At 48.3% G+C, this 24,116-nt stretch overlaps 1 protein-coding gene across 1 annotated transcript in view; it reads left to right on the forward strand.

The window, feature by feature from the left end:
- The first annotated feature begins 7 nt into the window (after positions 1-7).
- Positions 8-24,116, forward strand: part of LOC144109525 (uncharacterized) — a 197,013-nt gene continuing 172,904 nt past the window's right edge. Inside the window, exon 1 of the mRNA XM_077642349.1 lies at positions 8-353. The gene's annotated coding sequence lies outside the window, so the exon portion shown is untranslated. The remainder of the gene's footprint in view (positions 354-24,116) is intronic.

A 24,116-nucleotide genomic window follows, 5' to 3' on the forward strand; every position in this document is an offset into this window, starting at 1 on the left:
TGCTTTTCGCGCAAGCTCAGCTGTGTCAACAGCACGCCGGCCGGCTGGCTCTACGTCGCACTGGTTTCTTCGACTGCGTGCTTCGCGCGACCGCCGCGAGGGGGCCCGGCGTCGCCGTCTGCTCCGTTCGTCTGCTTCAGGTGTTGGCGTACTGTGTGGTGTGCGACGCGTGTGCCGTTTCTTTTTGGCGTTGCGTTATCGCTACCTGTTTGCCCGGGAAACGCTGCTTGTGCGCGTCGTGTGTGTGTGAGAGTGTTTGTGCTTTTTTTTTATCGTCGGGGGAAAAACGACGACTCTTCCCGGGACCCGCTAGCGACGGGTTGGCGGCCCCCCCGACCGCATCTCCGATCAAGGTAAGTTTCATTTCGTCTTTTCCGAAGTGCAGCCGCCGGCGCACGCTCAGCAGCCGGCGGTTACCAGCTTCGCAGTGGGGAGAGAACATCCGCACAGCGCTGCGCGTCGTCAACATTCGTGTCCCCGATTCTGAAACGAGTTGCTCTTCTATTGCGACCTCTCTCGCACGCGGGGGACATTCCGTAAGGGTGACGGAGAAGTTTTGTCGCGCGCCGCAAGTGCGGAGGAGAAAAGTAACGAAATAAAATACAGCAGGTAGGTCCCAGCGGCGCGCCTGGGACACTCCCGCGCCTGCGTATTACTCCTGTCCACTGGTCGTATCGGCGCGCCCCAATTGCCCGATTAAAAGGAGAGCTGGGGGCTGCTGCTGCTGGTCGTCGGCAGAGCAGTCCGCACGCTCGGAGGAGGAGCGGGGGCACTTGGCCGACCTTTCATCCGGCTGATAACCGTGTTTGGAGATCGTTTTCTTCGTCGACGACTGCGTTGCGCTCCCAGCAGCAGCTGCGCGTAGCGCTGTTGAGGCGGCTCAGTGCCCCCCACTCCTAGGAGCAGCCTGACGCCCTTCTGGAATCGTCGTCTGTGGAGCCGGGAATGAAAGACACAACGGCACGAATGAGAGCGGCAGTGCTGCTTCTACCGTGAGACCGGTGAAAAGAAACGAGGGAAGGAGTAGAGAGTGAGGAGGATGAGGTGCTTATGACGTCACGGGCATTATGGCGAGTTCTTCGTGGAGAAGCGCAGGTATATGGTTCGCCTGTTGCGGAATCCCGTGGCGCGTTGCGGGCGCGTGACTTCAATGCCAACGGTGCCGTTCACAGCAGCTCGGATTATTCTTTTTCGCGTTCTTTGGCTTTTTTTTTATTCGCTGCCTCGCGCGAAGATCTTCCTCACTCGGGAAATACGTCTCCGGGCCGCTGGGCTGGCTGCGCACGTGCTTGCAATTCCACACGCCGGCGCTAAACTGGTCGCCGTTGGCCGCTGTCGCGTGTTTTGTACTTACGTCGCCTGCCGCTCACTACGAAGATACCTGCTTCGCCCGACGGCCGGTGTATACTGTGCTAACGAATGCGGCCAACCGCCTTTGAAGAAGGCAGCGGCCGTCCGGGGCTGTGTTCCTGGAAGCGCCCGAGATAGTTCGCTCGGATATGACATTACGGCGCAGATATCTGGCCGTCTCGAGGAATCTGGCGAGTTGCTTAATAGTAAGGTTCGACCACAAAGAGGCGATTTCGCTTGCGAGATGCGCCGACGCTTGGTTGCGCGGGCATGCAGTTGCTTCGTGGCGATAGCTGGCGACATTATTCACCGACCGTGTCTGACTGTCGTGGCAATGATCCATATCGATCCGGTTACGAACTTAGGCCGTCATGCTACGAATATCCGAAAAATTGCGGCGATAAGGTGTTCATATGTTTGCTTGGCTCAGCGAAAAGCGTGTTCGCCTCGAGGCGAATACAACGGGGACGAAATACTGGAAAGACGCAAAGCAAGCAGCTCCAGGGATGCGGTGTGTTCGTGTCTTCCAAATGTTCCGTGTACACCAACTAGCCCGCGGCCTCGCGTTACTGAAGTTCACCTCGATCAAGCTGTTCCTCTTCTAAACTAGGCGCGCGTGCTGCTTGGAAATTTGGACTGTCGGTGGTGTATTGGCGTATAAGCCCTGCGAGTTTGGATCGGCAGTTAATGTAGTTCCTCGAGTGTCACTTGCGACTGTTCGTGGAAATCGCCGTGGAAGACATATGGTTCGCGTTAGAGACACAAATTAACTTTTATTTCTTGATGATGATGATGGATTTTTATGGCGCAAGGGCATCGATGGCCAAAGAGCGCCATGGCACAAGATATTTTTCAAATTCTCAAGTTGGGGTCGAAGACCCACTTGCCAAGCATTTCACCCTAAATAAGCCGAGCACCAGACCAGGGGAAAGCTTGTACGCATTGTATCACCGGTGGACACCCGGCGGCACAGGGGATCGAACCCCGCACCTCCCGCATGCGAGGCGGAGGCTCAAACCACTTGGCCACCGCTGCGGTACTTTTATTTCTTCATCGAACTTAATAAAAAAAAATATGCATCAAAATATATGAACTGCTTTCTCGCCTCTACTTAGAGAGTAATAGTTGATCGCGGGCTTTAATAAAGCCTTCTATTTCAAACTGCTTCGACCTCTACGTCTCTTAAGAGCGAGCGCAGGTGACGGGTTAGAAGCACGAGAGATACATCGCGTAGGGTAATTAACGCTGGTCAGAATTGTATTGACTGGAACGGAAGTTTGTTGTCTTTATGTGCAGGAATCTATAGCGTACAAAAAAAATGAAAAAGGTTTCATGAAATCCTTACCGACCCCTTTATTTTGTTGGCCTTCAGCCCGTTACTTCGACTTGCGGCTATGCGGTCTGTGCACTGTTAGCAAAGTAGAAACGTCTGTGTGAACTGGACAGCACATAGAACACGGAACGATACTGCACTGGCTTTTATCCACGTCTTGCCATGACAACGGCAGTGTGAGGTAGAAGTTGCTATAACCTCCAGCATTTTGTCTTTTGTGACCTCTGCACCGAAGAAATCGAGGAGAAGCTACAGTTACTGGACACAAAATTGGCATTTAAATAAAAATAAGTAGTAGTGGCAGTATAAGACATTTATTCGGCCAGAATTTACAAGCCGAGCGTATCGACCGCCTGTGCTACCGGTGGATGCTATTCCGCCCATTCAGCCCCAAGCCAGTCAACCAAGGTGGCGATGGAAAGGGGTGGGGGGGATAGAGACCAGACTGCAGTGAGCAGCCGGGCAGTAGAAGAAGCAATGGGATAGGTTCGCACAGGGATAAGTCCGCATAAACCATGTTCTAATTTTTTTTATTCTCGTGCTTTCTGAATATATTTCATATTTTTCTGGGAGTCTCAAATGTTTCTATTTTTTTTCCTCGTAAGCAATACATATCCTGCTCTTTTTTTTTTACTACACTTTGATCTTAGCCAAAAGGCCACAAGCACTCGACTACTGATCCGGAGTTCCCGGGTTCGAACCCGACCGCGGCGGGTGCGTTTTTATGGAGGAAAAACGCTAAGGCGCCCGTGTGCTGTGCGATGTCAGTGCACGTTAAAGATCACCAGGTGGTCGAAATTATTCCGGCGCCCTTCACTACAGCACCTATTTCTTCCTTCTTTCACTCCCTCCCTTATCCCTTCCCATACGGCGCGGTTCAGGTGTCCAACGATATATGAGACAGATACTGCGCCATTTCCTTTCCCCAAAAACCAATTATTATTATTTTTAACGCTATGTGATTAAAAAGAGACCTATTTTAGCCACATATGATGTTCTGCGGTAAGGCAAAGTTTTCTTTAATTTATGGGCGAATAAATTTTTCACGCACACCACCCTGAAATCACCTTTTTCCCGCAGTTAAGAGAAATAACACGCTCGAGTGCTGAATCCGCCAGGTCTCCGCATGCACGTGTGGTGGATCTCCGTACACGCATTACATTCGGCTTTGAGCGACAAAGGGTGCGAATGTTTCGAGAGCAGAAAATGCCGCAGTTGAAGGAACATCTGCTACACGGCGCAAAACAATTTCCGCGTCTTTGTTGCCGAGCTGCGCTCCGGCTCGCGGCGGAACATCTGTTCATCCACATCCTTTTGGGCGCTCACGGGAGAATCGCCCCGCGCAGTTGAACGACAGCGGGTCGGCACTTGCGAAAGCATCACGCGTTCGTCGTCGAACAGAGCCAGCCCCCTTCGTGTTGTGCGCGACCTGTTGGCCTTGTTTTCCAACATCGGAGCCTTCCATGTTGAGGCGCGAGTTTCATATCGTGTTTCGCAGTTTTTTTTTTCTGCTCGCAATCGTTTTCTACGCTCTAAACAAGAATACGCCTATTTGAGAGTAAAAAAGAGTAAGCTGTAATCTAGACACTAATACACCTTTTTGATAGTAAAAAGGCAGTAAGCTGCCATCTACACACTAAACACGAATAGGCCTGTATAAGGGTATAAAAAGGGAGTAAGCTCTCATCTACACTCTAAACACGAATACGTATATGAGATTTTAAAAGCAAGTAAGCTGTCATCTACACTCTAAACACGAATATGCCTGTATAAGAGTATAAAAAGGGAGTAAGCTGTCATCTACGCTCTAAACACGAATATGCCTGTCTAAGAGTATAAAAAGGGTGTGAGCTGCCATCTACACTCTAAACACGAATATGCCTGTCTAAGAGTATAAAAAGGGAGTAAGCTGTCATCTACGGTCTAAACACGAATATGCCTGTATAATAGTATAAAAAGGGAGTAAGCTGTCATCTACACTCTAAACACGAATATGCCTGTCTAAGAGTATAAAAAGGGTGTAAGCTGCCATCTACACTCTAAACACGAATATGCCTGTCTAAGAGTATAAAAAGGGAGTAAGCTGTCATCTACGGTCTAAACACGAATATGCCTGTATAATAGTATAAAAAGGGAGTAAGCTGTCATCTACACTCTAAACACGAATATGCCTGTCTAAGAGTATAAAAAGGGTGTAAGCTGCCATCTACACTCTAAACACGAATATGCCTGTCTAAGAGTATAAAAAGGGAGTAAGCTGTCATCTACGGTCTAAACACGAATATGCCTGTATAATAGTATAAAAAGGGAGTAAGCTGTCATCTACACTCTAAACACGAATATGCCTGTCTAAGAGTATAAAAAGGGTGTAAGCTGCCATCTACACTCTAAACATATACCTGTATAAGAGTATAAAAAGGGTGTAAGTTGTCATCTACTCTCTAAACACGAATACGCCTATGAGATTTTAAAAGGGAGTAAGCTGTCATCTGCACTCTAAACACCAATATGCCTGTCTAATAGTATAAAAGGGAGTAAGGTGACATCTACACTCTAAACACGAATATGCCTCTCTAAGAGTATAAAAAGGGAGTAAGCTGCCATCTACACTCTAAACATGAATATACCTGTATAAGAGTATAAAAAGGGTGTAAGTTGTCATCTACACTCTAAACACGAATACGCCTATGAGATTTTAAAAGGGAGTAAGCTGTCATCTGCACTCTAAACACCAATATGCCTGTCTAATAGTATAAAAAGGAGTAAGGTGTCATCTACACTCTAAACACGAATATGCCTGTATAAGAGTATAAAAAGGGAGTAAGCTGTCATTTACACTCTAAACACGAATATGTCTTTCTAATAGTATAAAAAGGAGTAAGGTGCCATCTACACTAAACACGAATATGCCTGCATAAGCGTATAAAAAGGGAGTAAGCTGTCATCTGCACTCTAAACACCAATATGCCTGTCTAATAGTATAAAAAGGAGTAAGGTGTCATCTACACTCTAAACACGAATATGCCTGTATAAGAGTATAAAAAGGGAGTAAGCTGTCATTTACACTCTAAACATGAATATGCCTGTCTAATAGTATGAAAGGGAGTAAGGTGCCATCTACACTAAACACGAATATGCCTGCATAAGTGTATAAAAATGGAGTAAGCTGCCATCTACACTCTAAACACGAATATGCCCATTTGAAGTAAAATGAGAGTAAGCTGTACTCTAGCACACCCTCTTTTATAAAAGGGACAGCGCTAGAGGACAGCATACTCGCTTTTTACTCCTTTATGTTAAGTGTGTATACAAGTGGCGGAGAATGCCAGAAATGGAGCAAAGAACGGTGCACCGACCGATGGAAAGGAAAATAACATTATTAGAGACAGAGAAAAAGGGAGCGTCAATTAGATAGCAAGTGCGAGTTGAAGGCGCTTTAGGTCAAATCAAAAGGAAGAAATTAACGTGGGCGCGTAAAAGCTCTGACCTGACATCCATTGGTCTAATTATCGCGTCAGAGGGGACAGGCGCCAAGAGAAGGGTTATGCCATCGATGATGGCCTTGGGCCAGGTGGAGTGATAAGCGTGGAAAATCGATGGAACAACGCGGCTGGCAGAGAACGGGCGTAATTGGATGCCACAGGGCCTATATCAGGAGTGGATTTTGGCTGCCAGTTTTGACCTCTGATAGCCCATAGGGCTACTTGAGCTTGTAAATGTCCGCAAAATGTTCAGTGCGCAAATGCCCACAGATTGTTTAAATCTCCATGGAATGAGCGTAACTGCCGCATGCGCGAATGTTCAGAGAATGTCCGTAGAATGTTTAAAATCCCACGGAATGTCCCTAAATGTCTTGTGTGCGCTTGATAGCTTCCGGACCGTTTGTTTCCAAACACTGTTTATAATCTGACGCATTTGGCAACGCAGCGACAAAATCTGTGGTTCTCGACGGTGGTTCCCGTTTCACCGCAGCGCGCAAGTCGTCCGAAAAAAAAAGAACTTCCGCTTAAACGACCATGGTGGCGGCACCAATAAGGTGATTCTGATAACATTGTTTTATAGCGTGACTCGTACCTGCACGCGGTAACACGCAGAGCGACCAGTTGTGCTTCGATCCTGCGATGCGTTTCCTCTGTAAGGTAAGCGCATTTCACTTTACCTGTATATATATATATATATATATATATATATATATATATATATATATATATATATATATATATATATATATATATATATATATATAATGTAAGCTAAAGATTACCTTTGTATAGCCTAATTCTAAACTGTTTTTGCCATCGTAAATGGTACGCCGCAAGTACGGCACGCTGACTAAGATTGGGGGGGAAAATTGGCTTCGTTTCCTTGTTGATGATGAGGTGTAATAGGCTTCGATTTCAGAAAGTTGCCAGCCTGGGCTTAATAATACGCGGGCCCCGAACGATCTTTCAGAATACGTGCCTGTTTAGTACACTTCTCCGTGCACTTTCGCCTTTCTTTTAGAGCATCATGACTGAGGATTATTCCTCGGCACTGGCCGGCATCTGCGTTCTGCCATTTTGACTATATGGCTCATTGTTTCCCCGCTTGTAACGGGAGTGAGATATATTTCGTGGTATAGCTGATGGGCACCCCGATAGGATCGCGGTACCAGCGTGTACTTACTGGAAAGACGCGCAGAAAGAGGATTGGCTCGCAAAAAACGTCATTAAAAAAAACAGCTCAGGTCATGTCTACGCTTGTTCCAGAGAATGGAGTGGCTTCTTGTCACTGCAGCATTTATGAAAAAAACTGTTTTATTGTCCTCTGTGCAATGCTGCGGTGTCGTTATGCTTCTGGCGAGCTCTTCCGGTGCTATAGGACACTAACAGTGGCAGCCAGTGCATTTCGTGGTAGGAAGGACCGCACATGAGGCGAAAGTTATTACCGGATAATCAAAGTCCGTGACGTTTGCGCACTTTACGTCAGGGTCTTTAACACCGCTCTGCACAGTCCACGTCAGACATATGTGAGCGTCGCTTTAGTGCAAACTAGAAGCGAGGCAATGGCTTCCGCAAGTGTGGTGCTTTCATGGGCCCGCGAGACTCGAATCCGTCGCCTTGTGCTCGTAGCTTCCATTTCACTACGTGTGAGGGCTATTAGTCTAGTACCTGTCGCATTAAATGTAGAGGGAATGTTTCCTTTTAAAGTGCCCAAATAATCTTGTACCTAAGCAGCGACACGTTCCTCTCGCGTCCGCCATATTAGTGCGAAATCGGAGTCAAACCCAACCAAGAAGCTTGTGTGAAGCCTCGGAGTAACTTGGGTACGCTCGGGATAACTCGGAGGAGCGTCGCGCAAGCTGCAGCCAATGGGAGGAAGCTCGGGAAAGTTCGGAGGAGCGTCGCGCAAGCTGCAGGCAATGGGAGGAAGCTCGGGAAAGTTCGGAGGAGCGTCGCGCAAGCTGAACCCAATGGGAAGAAGCTCGGGTAAGTTCGGAGGAGCGTATCGCCAGCTGTAGCCAATGGGAGGAAGCTCGGGTCAGTCCGGAGGAGCGTATCGCCAGCTATAGCCAATGGCAGGAAGCTCGGGAAAGTACGGAGGAGCGTCGTGCAAGCTGAACCCAATGGGAAGAAGCTCGGGTAAGTTCGGAGGAGCGTATCGCCAGCTGCAGTCAATGGGAGGAAGCTCGGGAAAGTTCGGAGGAGCGTCGCGCAAGCTGCAGCCAATGGGAGGAAGCTCGGGTCAGTTCGGAGGAGCGTCGCGCCAGCTGCCGCCGAGTGGAGAGAGGATGGGAAGACGAAGAGCGACAAAGGCGGCTGCATGCACATGCAGATGTCTATCAATTATTACATTTTGACTTAATCATTATTATTTAATCCCTCTCTTTATTATTTTTCTTATAATTTTGAAATCAAAACTCCCATCCGTTTTTCTGTTCATGAGGAAGAAGTCACCGGTGTTGCGCTCCCACGTGCTTTTCCTTTTTATTAACTGCGTTCAGGTTAATAGCCACGCGATTCTTGGCCGATCCCCCAGTGTGGGTATGTGCCATCTTTTGATAGGCTAACAACAACATGCAGATGCCAGAAAGAAGAGGCGAAGAGTGAACACATGTTTTCGCACGTCTATACTCGGTTTAACCACGTTAAAACCCTACCACATTTTTGTTCATGCCTCAGTGACGTAAGCGATCGTATATGGGTATAGTGATACAGTTTGTCATTGTAAAACATCTCGTAGTGTCCATATATGAGCGAATCTAAAACAGCATAATGAAACTTGCCGCAACAGTGCAGGTTGCACGAGTTTCAGTGGTGACACACACGTAGCCATACCGCATTATCATATGTGGTATAATATTAGATGACGCTGGAACTGTTATCGCTTTATGTGAACGTTGCAGTACGTTTTTTATTCTTCTTTCAAAACATATGAGAATATCGCTGTTCCATAGCGTGAGATGGCGCCGACGAATTGCTGAGGAAGATCGTGACGGACGTCGGCTGCCGTCGAGGACACGTAGCTCGTAGCCAATTGGGTTTTTTTTTTTTTAAGCTGCAGGGACTCTGTCTAGTGGTATAGTTTCCGCGGCGTCTTCGAGGTACGTTGTAAACGCGGGACGTTGCAAACGCTAACATGAAGGTGCGCCTTTGAAAAGCTCGCACAAGAGCGCAGTACATGCCAGAAAAAAGAAATGCACAAGGTAGCGCTTCAGTGTACTTTGATCTCAAAAGCATGTTCAATTTACGTGTGACGCGACCTGTTCAGTCGGGGGTAAAAGATGTGCATAGCACTCGCGATTGCGCGGTTCCTGCGAAACCTTTCGGCGCTCTCCTCCAGCCACAGATAAAAACGAGCAAACTGAGATGCCTCTAGGTGAAAACGGTCGGGCTCTGCCGGAAGGTGGTGCGTCGGTCGGTGCAGCGTGACTGAAACTCTCGTGGTATACACGAATTTTGCTCCCCACTGTACATGTCCATGTCTTCGGCAGAAATCGACCGATGCCCCCTGTGCTCGTCAAACGCGTGCTGGTCGCTGGCCACCGTCGTCTTTCGCTCTGATATCCTGGAATACGCATTGGAAATGTGTTTTCTCGGAAAGAAAAGAGAGGGGCTTACGGGTTTTTTCGTCACCGCAGAAATATGGCAACGCATCCTTTTTCGTTACAATACTAGGCCCGGGCTGCGAGGGCTTGCAGAAGGGGGGGGGGGGGGGGGGGGGGAAGGTTCCGGGTGAATTTCAATCTCCCAGTGTTCCTGAAATGTGCATTCATGTCCATAGTGCACAGAGCGCCTTTTTTACCTTGTTTCCATTAATGTGCGACCTCCGCGATTCGCCAGAGTTGATACACCATAAGTGCTGCTTCAAACACTCCCTCGACAGTTTCCTAATGTTGCGGTTAGTTCTAACTATGTGACTGAGTACCTGCTACTGCTGCCATAGAGTTTCTCAGTATCACCCGGATGGAAAAGTGGCGCCACCGTTTATGCGGGTTTCTTGGACCGCACTTCTTCCGCCGCTGGAACGCCGGGAAGACAAGGTTTCGTATTTGGCTGGCTAGCTTTGTGCCGATAGCGTGGATTCCGCCTCTGAATCCGTAGCTGCAGCGCGACGCTTTCCTTTGCGCACGACACACATTATTTTAATTGTGCGTTTCTCGCACACTGAATAAATTTCACGCAACTGTTAGGCTGTTATGCAGACTTTTACAGCATTTCTTTGAGATTTGCCTCGAAAAAAGTCTTATCGTTACGGGCTGAATCCACGTTTCGTGCCCAACAGTAGCCAATCCAAGTAGGAAACCTAATATTCCCGGCATTCCTGCGCCTCTGGTTTAGTTTATGGCGGCTTAACGTCCCAAAGCGACTCAGGCTATGGGGGACGCCGTAGTGAAGGGCTCCGGAGATTTTGACTTCCTGGGGTTCTTTAGCGTACACTGACATCGCACAGCACACGGGCCTCTGGAATTTCGCCCCCATCGAAATTCGACCGCCGCGGCCGGGTTCGAACCCGCGTCTTTCGGGCCAGCAGCCGAGCGCCATAACCACTCAGCCACTGCGGCTCCTGCGCCTATGCATGGTGCATGAACCATATATAAAGTGTCTCAATATTACCGAGAGGGAAAGCAGGCGGCGCTGCACATCATCCACTAATTTCTCTCTATAGAAAAGTATATAACAGCTGCAGCTTGCCGGTACTCATGTGCACCTAAGGGGTAGAAACGTGAAGGATAACGAAAAGGGCTAAACCTAAGTTAACGACAACGCAGCGGTGTATGGAAAGGGAAATTATACTACTCTGCCCTATTCCTGTCTCTTATAATATACAGGTGTTTCTTAAAATGATAGGCGTAACGTTATAACGTTATCATTTGAAGAGACACCTGTATATTATAAGGGACGGGAATAGGGCACAGTGGGTCAGAGACCAGGCGCGGCTTAATGATTCCCTAGTCCAAATCACGAGGAAGAAATCGGCAAGGCAAGATAACCGCTGGTCCTTAAGGGTAACGGAGTGGATTCCAAGAGAAGGCATGCGTACAGCAGGGGGCGGCAAAAAGTTGTGTGGGCGGATGAGATTAGGAAGTTTGCAGGTATATGGTGGGCGCAGCTGGCACAGGACAGGGTTAATTGGAAAGTCATGGGAGAGGCATTTGCCCTGCAGTGAGTGAGCTTAGTCGGGCTGATGATGAAGATGAATATTTCGAAACTCAACGGGATGAACTATTGCAGTGCCATCTTTCCCTCTGGGTAACAATGTGAAACTCTTCGACTGCGGCTGCTGCCTTTCTCCTCGCACGCGGCCCCTGCAAGAGCCACTATCGACTCCTGCAATGTGTTGCGAGCGCTCGTATTGTCCCGCCGTCGTGAGATGCTTGTCGGGCCACATCGCGCCCCCGCCGCGGTGGCTCTGTGGTTAGGGCGCTCGACCACTGATCCGAAGTTCCCGGGTTCGAACCCGACCGCGGCGGCTGCGTTTTTATGGAGGAAAAACGCTAAGGCGCCCGTGTGCTGTGCGATGTCAGTGCACGTTGAAGATCCCCAGGTGGTCGATATTATTCTGGAGCCCTCCATTACGGCGCCTCTTTCTTCCTTTCGTCTTTCACTCCCTCCCTTGTCCCTTCCCTTACGGCGCGGTTCAGGTGTCCAACGACATATGAGACAGATACTGCGCTATTTCCTTTCCCCAAAAACCAATTATTATTACTATTATTATCACATCGCGCCGCCCACCATCCCGTCGCACGAAACGCTTTCGCCCGCCAACGAGCCTCCGTCGGTTCCCTTGGAGCTCTTGTTATGTTTACGGCCTGTTATCAGTCGGCAGCTCGCAGATGATCGCGAGCGCGTGCTCTGGCCTTTTTTTAGTGCGTCTTTGGGAGATAGGATTTCCTGCACGCGCGGCGCTTTCGCGTAGTTCCGCGTCTGTCGTAATGCGGCTGCGTGCTTTCTTTTCATGCCTCGCTGTGGTCCCAAACACCACAACAACCGACGCGATTTCTTAACGTCTGTTACCTTGTGAGCAGATGCTAAGAAACTTACATGTGCGCTATGCCTTGCTTACACGTTCACTGCGCCGGGATCACCGGTGGGTCAGGTCATTCGTGCTGTGCGGCCATTGGTACTGGACCACACGATGAAGCTGTGGGACCGCTCAAATGGCGCAGGTTTGTTACATAGCCCGCGCAAAGCAAACATGCCAGGTCGCTATTGCCACCTGTTGGCGGTTCAAAGAAGCTGGCGTCGCCAGCGCCTCACTGGTGGGTCATGACGCACGCAAGAAAATTTAACGGCGGCCCGCCGGTGGACCATGATGCACAAGGATTGGGAATCCAAACATCGCTGCCGTAGTTAACGTGTTAATTGCGCAAACCAGAAAGCAGTAGTTTCCTTACCGAACCGTTGGCATCTGGACATCGGTTTTCGCTGTTACGAAAACATAATAATAATAATAATTGGTTTTGGGGGAAAGGAAATGGCGCAGTATCTGTCTCATATATCGTTGGTCACCCGAACTGCACCGTAAGGGAAGGGATAAAGGAGGGAGTGAAAGGAGGGAAGATGTACCGTAGTGGAGTGTTCCGGAATAATTGCGACCACCTGGGGATCTTTAACGTTCACTTGCATCACACAGCACACGGGCGCCTTAGCGTTTTGCCTCCATAGAAACGCAGCTGCCGCGGTCGGGTTCGAGCCCGGGAACTCCGGATCAGTAGCAGAGCGCCCTAACCACTGAGCCACCGCGGCGGGTTAGAAGGCGCAGTGAACAATCGGTGTTACGAATAAGGGAGCAACAGCGCCCTTCCTTGAAGCGCGCGAACTGTATAAGTAGCAGTACCGTTATGCACGGTCGACAAAACCCGTGAGTTAGCTTCGGAATGGCCATCTTTCAGTGACAGTGCAAAACAGAGAGTAGTTGGGCTGCTGTATTTCTCCTGAAGGACAAATTCCCCTTAATTCATTATCTTTTTTTTTTTACAGCGACGAATGCAAGTTGTACGTGCCACACGATTCGCGGCCATTTCACGCAAAAATCTAGGTCACGTGATTCTCGACATCTTCGCCCGAAGGGACGTCACCGTCACGTGATCACGATAAACCGATCAGGTCGTAGATAGAGAGCTCTGGGGGCTCCGTGGACTAGTGCCGCCATCTGTCAGGAAGAAACCGGTTAGAAGTAACCTGAAACTATCGCCGTGGATTCGCCGCCCCTCATCTCTCATATATGGCAACCTTATATATGGGTAGACCTTAGCAGTGCGCTTCATACGAAATCCACAGCGGTGGTTCGTGGTGTTGGTATGAAATTCTGAATGAATGAATTAAAGAATGAATGAATGAATGAATATTTTCAGATTTTAATAAAGTTGATGGTGCTCGTGGACCAGTATACATTTAATGTAATTAAGTCAATTAATACTGCAATTCATTTTACGCTGTCGTTTGTGCATTTTTTAATGGTTTTTGGGGAAGGAAATGGCGCAGTATGTCTCATATATCGTTGGACACCTGAACCGCGCCGTAAGGGAAGGGATAAAGGAGGTAGTGAAAGAAGAAAGGAGGAAAGAGGTGCCGTAGTGGAGGGCTCCAGAATAATTTCGACCACCTGGGGATCTTTAACGTGCACTGACATCGCACAGCACACAGGCGCCTTAGCGTTTTTCCTTCATAAAAACGCAGCCGCCGCGGTCGGGTTCGAACCCGGGAACTCCGGATCAGTAGTCGAGCGCCCTAACCACTGAGCCACCGCGGCGGGTCGTTTGTGCATAACGCAACGCGATTTTGGAGTTCGTGTTAGTGGTGAGAGTAAAACAAACAAACGTGTGACAGCATCCAGCGAAAAGAGAAATCTTGGCGTGGTCAGCAATAGTATAAACGTAGACCAAAGTTTGAAGCGATTGATTTGACGTTTCGACCGTGGAACGGCCTTCGCCAGAATGTAAGGAAAGTGGTAAGGTGGTGGTTTTCTGTCCATGATAAACTTATATGTGAGAGTGAGTCTACGGATTGATGGGAATATTGGTTTCCACACATGCTGGCTCCTTCGGCATCGACGGTCGCCGACAATCATCAGCGGTGTTAACCGGGCCCCTCAAGTGTAGCTGTGGCGATGCAACTGCCAGTAGTGTAGCTTCCAACAGCCTCGACCTTGTGATGTATAACCTTGTGGCTGCGTTTTGGGCGGGTGCCAGTGAGTAATTGCTTCCTTACGACAAATCTGCTCCACCTTGGGGGATTCCCCTAAACATTCGACCAATACCTCGTTATGTATGGCGTCTGAGATCGCTGCCGGAGTGCTGTCTCTCTAATCTCGGAGGGCATCGCAAAAGTAAGGTAACTATTTCAGATAAGATGAGTCGTAATCAAAGCGGAAGTCATATAACGACCTCCGCCTTTATCATCGCGCCCCTGGAAACGAACTGGGCAAGCGAGCAAAGCGGGTCAGTTTGCCGGTCCGCGTAGAGCTTGCTGTCTGGAAACTCCATTCCCATATTTCAGTTCCTATTTACTGTTTGAACGGCTAGAGTGCAGGATTAATTGAAGAATCATTCTTATTGAAGTGCAGGTCTTTATGCGCGGAAAAATCTAAGCCTTTGTTGATAACTTCGTCCCAGTACAAAGCATATTTTTGCGGGACGCGCGACTGTAAAGTAAGTGAATTGTTTCCCGGTATTGAAAGCTGACAGTGAGGTCTTTGTCGAGCAGCAATTGTCTCAGCGGCGGCTGGTAAGAAAACAATTGCTTGTCCCAGAGAGCGATCGCGCAAAGGGCGCTCAACTGAAAGCCGCGTGCATTATTTTTTACAGCGTTGAAAATGGCCGTTGTATTCTTTCTTTTTCCAAAGTAACGTTTCGGAAGGCTGCACGGATAGAAAAAAAAAAGAAACTCACAGGGCGGTACGACTATGTAAAGCGAGATTCAGCGATAGCTATTTAGGAGTTCAGTCACGTGACCACTACACCAGTGTTCACGTGATCACCCCTGCGCTGGCAGGCGGCTGTTTCAAACAGAGCCACCCGTAGGTTTATGCGACCCACGTTGATCGTTATATGAGGTGAGTGCGTTAATGACCGGCGGGTGCGTGGGTGGACGTCAATAACGCACCCACCGGTTACGCCGACGAGAAAGCCAGGGATGGGCGCCTATAACAGCTACCGCTGTAAAAATTGACCACTCCGGTAAGGAGACTTCCCAGCCCTTTTTAAGATATAATAATTGGTTTTTAAGGGAAGTATATGGCACAGTATCTGTCTCATATATCTTTGGACACCTGAACCGCGCCGTAAGGGAAGGAATAAAGGATGGAGTGAAAGAAGAAAGGGAGAGGTGTCGTAGTGGAGGGCTCCGGAATAATTTCGACCACCTGGGCATCTTTAACGTGCACTGACATCGCACAGCACACGGGCGCCTTGGCGTTTTTCCTCCATAAAAACGCAGCCGCCGCGGCCGGGTTCGAACCCGGGAACTCCGGATCAGTAGGCGAGAGCCCTTTTTAAGATAGTTCGTGTTTAAACATGTCATACACGCGGGAAGAAAGGCCACCCCTGAGGTCATCCCCGTGCCCTTTTCCTTTGCCTCTAGATGGCGTCAGTAGCTGAAAAGGCTTATAACCACTATAAACGAGTTATAAAGGAGTTATAAGCAGACGGACGCCGCGTCCGGTGTCCTTCCACTGATCGTCCTTGTCGGCTGGGCTTTGTGCACCAGTTGAGCGGTCGTCCTTTGTGGTTCCTTTCAAAAACATTTGTAAGAAAGCGCGTGCCATTGCGGTCCTCTATGGCTGACGGCGGCAGTCGGACCGGGGTGTGATCAGCTGTGCGAGCAAGTAGCGCGGTCATTACGGCGCAGTGTCGCAATGGCGGGGCTTTGATCCCCAGCGAGCGTAGTAGGTACGCACACGCGAACAAGCGTCCAAGAATAGAACCGAGAGCAGAGCGGCCTCCAATACGCCTCGCGCATATGCGACAGCTGAAGCACCGCCAGCAGTAGCAGCAGCAGCAAGCCTGCGCGCAGCGAGATGCCCGAGAGTGACGGAGCGGTCGCTCAGAAGCGTGCAGCGTCGCAAAAGCTGCAGAACTGGTCTTCAGCCAATGAGGGGGCAGGGTTATCTGTACGTCAGAGCCGCCTCGTGTCTCTGATTCGCTGTTGTCGTCCTTCGGATGCCGCGTCGGCGGCAATTATCGTGAACCCGAGCCCTTCGAGTACGCCAGTTGGGAAACTCCAAGCACTCCGATTTGTGCACAAAACTTTGAAGTTGGTAGATTGTTGCGCCGCGTTGCGACGGTGAAATGTACTGCTCAGAACTGTTTAAAACAAGAGACGCAGAACTCGCGGTGAGTTATCAAAAGCCGACTGCGCAGATTGCTGGTGGCGCCACAATCTGCTGACCACCAAATATTAGCTGCGGGACGTGCCCGGGTTTGGATTCGATGCGGAGTTTCGTAGCGTGTGTGATTGAAGATTGTGAACGGTCCCAGCCAATCGCGAGCCGCTTTTGTGTGAGGAGAAAAAAAAAAAACCTTCGTTTGCGGGGCGTCGTGTGACTGGCGCCTGCTGTAGCTTCTGCATCGCACTGCACGCTTTTAAAGTCTGTGTACGCCTTCTGAGCAGAACCCGTGCCGCGCCACTGTCGCCGTCCGACGGCGGTGTGTTGTTAATGGGCCTGGCGAGACCGCCCGCGGTTTTCCGCTAAAGCGTCGGGGTCGTCTTGGCGTTTTTCAGCCATCTTTTTTTTTCTGCTTCAACGGTTTTGAAATAATGAAAAAGGAAGCAAAGAGTCGAAAGAAGCGAGTGCTCGCATGGGTTTGAGTGCCTAGAGTCTTCCAGAGAGTCCGTAGAGAGTCGCTAAAAGTTGAAAGAGCGTGTTAGCGTGTTACGCGCTCTCCACGAATCCACTAGAAATCGAGTGTATACACTCGCAAACTGCAACCGAATCTATGTGCGCATGCGTGCCCTTGGTACTGACCCAGCGGAGAGGCGAACCAGGGAGCATTCTGTTACGACGTACGACGACACAGACGTCGTTTGACCCGCATAATGTCGTCCGTGCAGTGAACAGTCTTATGCGTATCACATCGTGTCTTAATTAATCCTAATCTAAAATACTTCCAGGTAGACAGCCTTTCTTAAAAGCGTACACCCCGAGGGCTTTGCTTCTGTGTCATGCGTGGGGCTCATTATGCATCGCCAACTTCCCAAATATCCTGAGGGGAGGAGAAAAAAAACAACTTAATTATACTAAGCATCCAAAGCTAATTGGTCGTTTTGTGCACACCTCCTAAAGGTGAGATGTGCTGTCTTCTTTACCCTTAAGTTGGAACCTGCACGGATGATTCAGGAATCCATCTACGCGGGTTAGAAGCAAATCCCCTGGCCTCTCCACCAAACGCATCCATCAAACTCCATCAAACAAGGAAAAACAGAAACACGCGTGTTTACTGCCTTTCTCTCTCACGCTCTGAGTAACGGAGGCGATATTGTCTTCGGTATTTAATGCTTGAAGTACACGGAAGTTTGAACTACGGTCTCCCGTAGCCACCTGGGAAAAGTCAGCTGGTGCTGTATGCTAACGTGCGTCCGTCCAGCCACTGCACCTCTAGTATAGGCTCGGCCCTCGAGACTGCATTGCGAACCGGTTTCTCCGTTTGATCTCATATTCTGGTAGTGCGCCGATTAAATTTCTGCCTATTTTTGTTCGGCCGTACGCGGCTGCGTGTGTGGCCTCTCATTCCTGCCGCGTGTTATTCTTCTCTTAATTTCTTTCCCTCGTAACGCGTTTCTTGGGAGCTTATCTGCTATATATATATATATATATATATATATATATATATATATATATATATATATATATATATATATATATATATATATATATATATATATATATATATATATATATATATATATATATATATATATATATATAGGAACGGGAACAGCACGTGAACTCCCAGTTTTTCTTTTCTGCGATTTGTTTTTCTATTATTTTTTTTTCATTCTTTTCTCTCGCTTTATGTCGTTTATATGTGCCTTCTTACTAAAGAAAACAAGAAGTAAATTAACAAAATTAAAACGCGGTCTAAATGCGCCTTAAGAATGCACAGACTGAATTTAAATGAAACGTTAACCGCCGCCAAACTTACGAAACATCTCATCCAGAATACCATTTCGGGAAACGTGTAAACTACCCGCCGCGGTGGCTCAGTGGTTAGGGCGCTCGGCTACTGATCCGGAGTTCCCGGGTTCGAACCCGACCGCGGCGGCTGCGCCTTTATGGAGGCAAAGCGCTAAGGCGCCCGAGTTCTGTGCGATGTCAGTGCACGTTAAAGATCCCCAGGGAGGTCGAAATTATACCGGAGCCCTCCACTACGGCACCTCTCTCTTCCTTTCTTCTTTCACTCCCTCCTTTATCCCTTCCCTTACGGCGCGGTTCAGGTGTCCAACGATATATGAGACAGACACTGCGCCATTTCCTTTCCCCCAAAAACCAATTATTATTATTATTAGTTTATTGGTGCCCATACTAGTACCACTAGCACTACGGGCACGATGTTACTTGGTCTTTAATTTGAAGCGTAGAGAAATAATAATACCCAACTCTTTACTTAGTTAAAATCAACTTGCTTAAAGACGTGATGCCCAGGCGTTTCTGATGTTCTCGCTAACACTGGCGCGGTCGCTTTTTGAGGCCATCATCGCGGATCGTACGGCTCACTTCCGCCGCCGGTGTGATGCTGCGATTTCTTTGTAACAGTAACTGTTGTGGTCCCTTAGGCCCTTAGTTCATTTTCATTAGCGTGCCCCAATGCTAAAACCATGGGCAAGGCATGATGAGCCACAGTGAAGAACATCTTCAGGCCTCACAACGGCGGATATACCTGTATAACATGTCAGAAATGGTTTCTTGGCAGCTGATTAATAAATGAAGAAAAATCACCAGAAATGAGAGAAAAAAAAACAGCGCATTTATTTGACGTTTCAACCAGACGCCAGTCAGTGTCAAGAATGGTTCTTTTTTGTGATTACTCTTTACGTATATCTATAACCTATTGATGCTGCTCTATAACAATTTAAATTAACCAGTGTACATCGTAAGCGATACGTATACGGTTAACAAAACTGTTACGCGTTTTGCTGTATGTCACGACAGTTCGTGTCAAATAACGCAGCCAAGTGCTGTTTTGGATGGTCAAAAAACGATGTGAAATGGAATATGGAGAAGAAGAAACAGAACATGAAGGTGACATTTAATCCGCGTAAGTCCTAAACCGGAATGTACGCAGCCATGAACGCTGAAAATTAGAACACAATTAGTCCGTGGGATCACTGAACGGTTGCAATAAAATAACGCGTTGGCTGCTACGGTTTCGAGACAAATTAACTGGCGATATGCTGTAAATTTTACAGGAACAACCGCTAACTTCTTCGAAATTGTCAAATTGTTCTGAAGTCAGGCTGGTCACAGTAGGCATTGTTTTTTTTGTCTACGCCGGTAATGTTTGCCAGCAATGTTTGCAATGTCATCGATATACCTCGCGCAAAGCACTGCGTCTTTGGCCGCGGTTTGGAAATTTATATTTGCTTTACATATTCTTCACTTTTGCTTTATGTTAACTTTACTTTTACTTTACATATTCTTAACTTTTGCTTTAAGTTTACTTCACCTTTACTTTTACTTTACTTTGTGCTTTAGGAAGCAGTAAAGGTAACGAAGAGAGGGAGTTCTTAGGCGAAAAATTTATCGACAGGGCACCGTAAGGCTAAATACGCCTATACATAAACAACGACCCGGAGTTACAGGAAATATAATGCAGTCATCAAACCAAAGTGTTCAAAAATTTTCTCGGAGTAGTACATGGGAGTGTAAAAACAATTATTCATTCCATAAACTAAAAGAGCCCAATGCGGAACAGTGGGAGAGCCTGCTCACCAGCAGCGTGCTGGCGGTCCAAAAAGGACTGGTCCAGCATGCGTATGAGGTAGCAAGACTCAGTGGGGCCCTGGAATAAGGGCACCGCCCCTGGAAGACTCGAAACTTCAACATGAAGACGCCAGGGTCCCGCTGAATCGGCCAATTTTTGGCGCCAATAAAGTTTTTTTCTCTCTTCTCTCTCTCGGAGTAGCTTCACTAAGTAAAGGCTTATTTTCGACTTGCTGCGCGTGCTTACTGAAAAAAAAAATGGAAGAATTGCCAGAGTAACGCACAAAAAGACAGACAACGAGCTGCCAGTGGTCGTTAACCCGTAAGCCGTGACGGCAGCAGGGGTGGTTTGGAGTTCCGCTATGACTGAAAGGAGGGCCATCGACACCGCAACGTAGTTGCGAAACATCAGTAAATTGCGTTACCAGCTCGCAACTATAGCTAATTAATTCATTTGGGTCAACACAGGGGTCGCTGCCATTGAAATGTTACCACGTGCGAATATTAGTTTATATTTTAATACACCCACGAGTGCATGTTCACGAACGTCGTGAAACACCTGCGACATGACTCACGTGCAAACAGATCCCACAAGGCAGGTGCGAGATTTTCCTCTCGTCTGTACTTGTATGGCATCTTCAGGCCTTTCGCCCTGAGAAATTTTATCTTCGGCTCTCTCTGTCGAACACACGTTTTTTTTTTTCGTTTCGTTGTAGCGAGGTTTCGTTGTTCTGATTTGTTCCCTATACATGGGCCACGTGCGTGTGGCCTAGGAAATTGGCGCCTCGGAACGCCATTAGGATTTGCAGAACGAGTTTCTTGGTCCACCCGCCGCGGTGGCTCAGTGGTTAGGGCGCTCGACTACTGATCCGGAGTCACCCCGCGTTCCAACCCGACCGCGGCGGCTGCGTTTTTATGGAGGAAAAACGCTAAGGCGCCCGTGTGCTGTGCGATGTCAGTGCACGTTAAAGATCCCCAGGTGGTCGAAATTATTCCGGAGCCCTCCACTACGGCACCTCTTTCTTCCTTTCTTCTTTCACTCCCTCCTTTATCCCTTCCCTTACGGCGCGGTTCAGGTGTCCAACGATATATGAGACAGATACTGCGCCATTTCCTTTCCCCCAAAACCAATTATTATTATTATTATTATTATTATTTCTTGGTCCTTTAGTTTTTTCTTCAGTAAAAAAGTAAGTTGTGGCCGATACGGTTTTCCTGAAGAAAAGAAAAATTTCTCTTTCGGGCGGTGTCTTCACCCACTCAAGGGGGTTCTCGGCCACGTGCACCTGGTGAACAGGTGACCGCCCGCGCAGCGAGCTTTCTTACTGGCCCACAGGGTCAGTGGACATGTGGAGGCAGAAAAAAACCCATCAGGGAGCGTAACGCGACTGTTTGGAACTTCTAGTCAATGATTTGGAGCTTGTATAGTCAGAAGAAAAGGGAGGGAAGAGGGAGAAAGTTGTCTCCACGTGACCCCCTGTGTGCGCGTCGTATTGGTCAGGGCTGTCACGTGGGGCCGACTTTTTGGCGCGTCCGGAGAGAGACAAAGGAACGGGAGCGGCTTCAAAAGAGTTACGCTTGCGAATACTGGCCGCATGACCCCGTAATTCTCTCTTTATAGTTTTTTCCCTCCATGATTGGGCAGCACATTGCTTGGCTTGTACGACAATGAGTGGCTTTGTCTTTAAACTTTCTGCTTTACCAGCGAAAGCGACGGCTTTTTCCGGAACGGAAATTCCTTATGGTATTTGAATAATTCTAACGTGTTTTACTTCTTCTAGTGGACCACTGTGTATAAACCGTGGTGAAATTTTTCATTTGGTTTCAAGCATCAGCATTGTAGCGTATAACGACATTAACATTGAATGAGCGAAATGGACAGAACCCCTGGGCATTCTATAAAAGAGAGAAAGTTAGAACATCCTTGCGTGAGGGTTAACCCGAAAATTGAGCGCAGTCGGTCGCCTTTACTCCGCGCGAGGGGCATGTGCAGCCGGGCGGGCTGTCTGGGCTGGCCACCCTGACACTTGCAAGAGACCGACAAAGAACGTGGTATTCGCGGTGTGTGTACGCATGTTACGAGGAGTAAATTAATCTGCTATTCTAAGCGTTAAGAGTACACCTGGTGCGATCTTCAACGCAGTTCGTCTACAGCGTTTATATCGGCGCTGCCTGTGGTAGACGCCCAGCCGGTCTGTCACTTTGGTTATGACTCCTAACCTACACTCCAAAACAAAAAGGTGTAAAAATGGAGTAAACTCTCCTCTACGGTACAGTTTACTCCCTTCTTACTATCATGTAGGCGTATTCGTGCTTAGAGTGTACTTGCCGCGACATACGTGTGCCATTGTAGATACGTCAGCAGTTGTCACTTGTGCGGGATGATAATCTGTAGTAAGCTATAGCGGACTTCCTATAATAAAAGGGAGTTCGGAGTACAGCTTACTCCAATTATACCCCTTTTCAGTTTAGAGTGTAGTCTATCGACACAGGCAAACTTCGATTTCTCCTGAGTGTCCCTTTCATAGCCGCCGCGATGGCTCAGTAGTTATGGCGCTCGGCTGTGCGATGTCAGTGCACGTTAAAGATCCCCAGGTGGTCGAAATTATTCGGGAGCCCTCCACTACGGCACCTCTTCTTCCTTTCTTCTTTAACTCCCTCCTTTATCCCTTCCCTTACAGCGCGGTTCAGGTGTCCAACGATATATGAGACAGATACAGCGCCATTTCCTTTCTCCCCAAAACCAATTATTATTATTACTGCTGACCTGAAAGACGTTCGATCCCGGCCGCGGTGGTCGAATTTCGATGGAGGCGAAATTCTAGAGGCTCGTGTACTGTGCGATGTCAGTGCACGTTAGAGAACCCCAGGTGGTCGAAATTTCCGGAGCCCTTCACTACGGCGTCCCTCATAGCCTGAGTCACTTTGGGACGTTAAACACCCATAAATTAAATTAAATTAATTAGTGTCCCTTTCAAGACGCAATGTAACAACAGAGGACAACTCGGCCCGGAAGCCGAAGCTGAATACGATAAGGATATATGCACGCACTTGCAGCGATGAGGGAATGAAGCCGAATTAAAAATGTTACTTTAAACCCTGGGGAAATATGCACTGGCCTTCGCTTCGCGGCCTCCAGCACTGTTTGTGCTCAGAAAGAGCCGAGGCACACGAAGCAACATTCCAGAACGGTTCGGGAAGGAACGCAGAAAATGCGAATTTCTACATTAATTTTCCAGCGCGTATATGCGACCGATGATGCTCGCATGCGGGGAGAGCTCTTAGCGCTGCGCTGTACTTATGTATACTACTTATAGTATATACTTTAGACAGAAGAACGAAAAGCTGAGTAAAAGAACTTGCGAGATAAGCAAGAGAACCGCCGTCGCACGCTTGTCGCGATGGCGTGCATCGCCATTAGCGTCACCGCTCTTGGAACAAGATTAAACAGCCTCGGAGCTCGGAGTCTGCGTATAGCTTCCTATCTCGTCACAGCGCGCCAACAGCGCGCTCAAATTAACACCGTTCGCACCATGTCTTCCACGGAGACAGAAATGTCGAAAAAGTTACATCCTCAAATTCAAAGTTGCTGTTTTTTTTTCTTACGGCGAAAGCTCTTATATAGCTTTCGTTAAGCCGTATAGACCTCTGCATTCTACCGTGGAATCTACAGCATCAGCTGTAAGACTCTAGTTAATCAGTGAAATAATTTAACTGAATTTCGTAGGCTAATTAAAATTGGCTGTGGTTTAGCCCTGGTTAAACCTGGAGTGACGCGATAGCTACAGCTGGCCGAGTGGAACTTGGTCGCGTGACCAACCACGTGACAGCGTGAAGGCGCCGCCACGCAGGAGGCTCGAAATGCTACCGTAATGTAGCTATCGCTAAAAAATACATTAAACTCTGGAATTGTGGTTTAGAAGATGATATTTAAGGCAAAAAAGTACAGGAAGCTCACCCGAAATGGCCATCACGTCACCCGTCATGCACTCTAAACTGAGAGCAGTAAAGAGAGCAAACTGTCGTCTAT

The sequence above is a fragment of the Amblyomma americanum genome, chromosome 11 (genome assembly GCF_052857255.1).
Source record: "Amblyomma americanum isolate KBUSLIRL-KWMA chromosome 11, ASM5285725v1, whole genome shotgun sequence".
NCBI classification, from domain to species: Eukaryota; Metazoa; Arthropoda; class Arachnida; order Ixodida; family Ixodidae; genus Amblyomma; species Amblyomma americanum.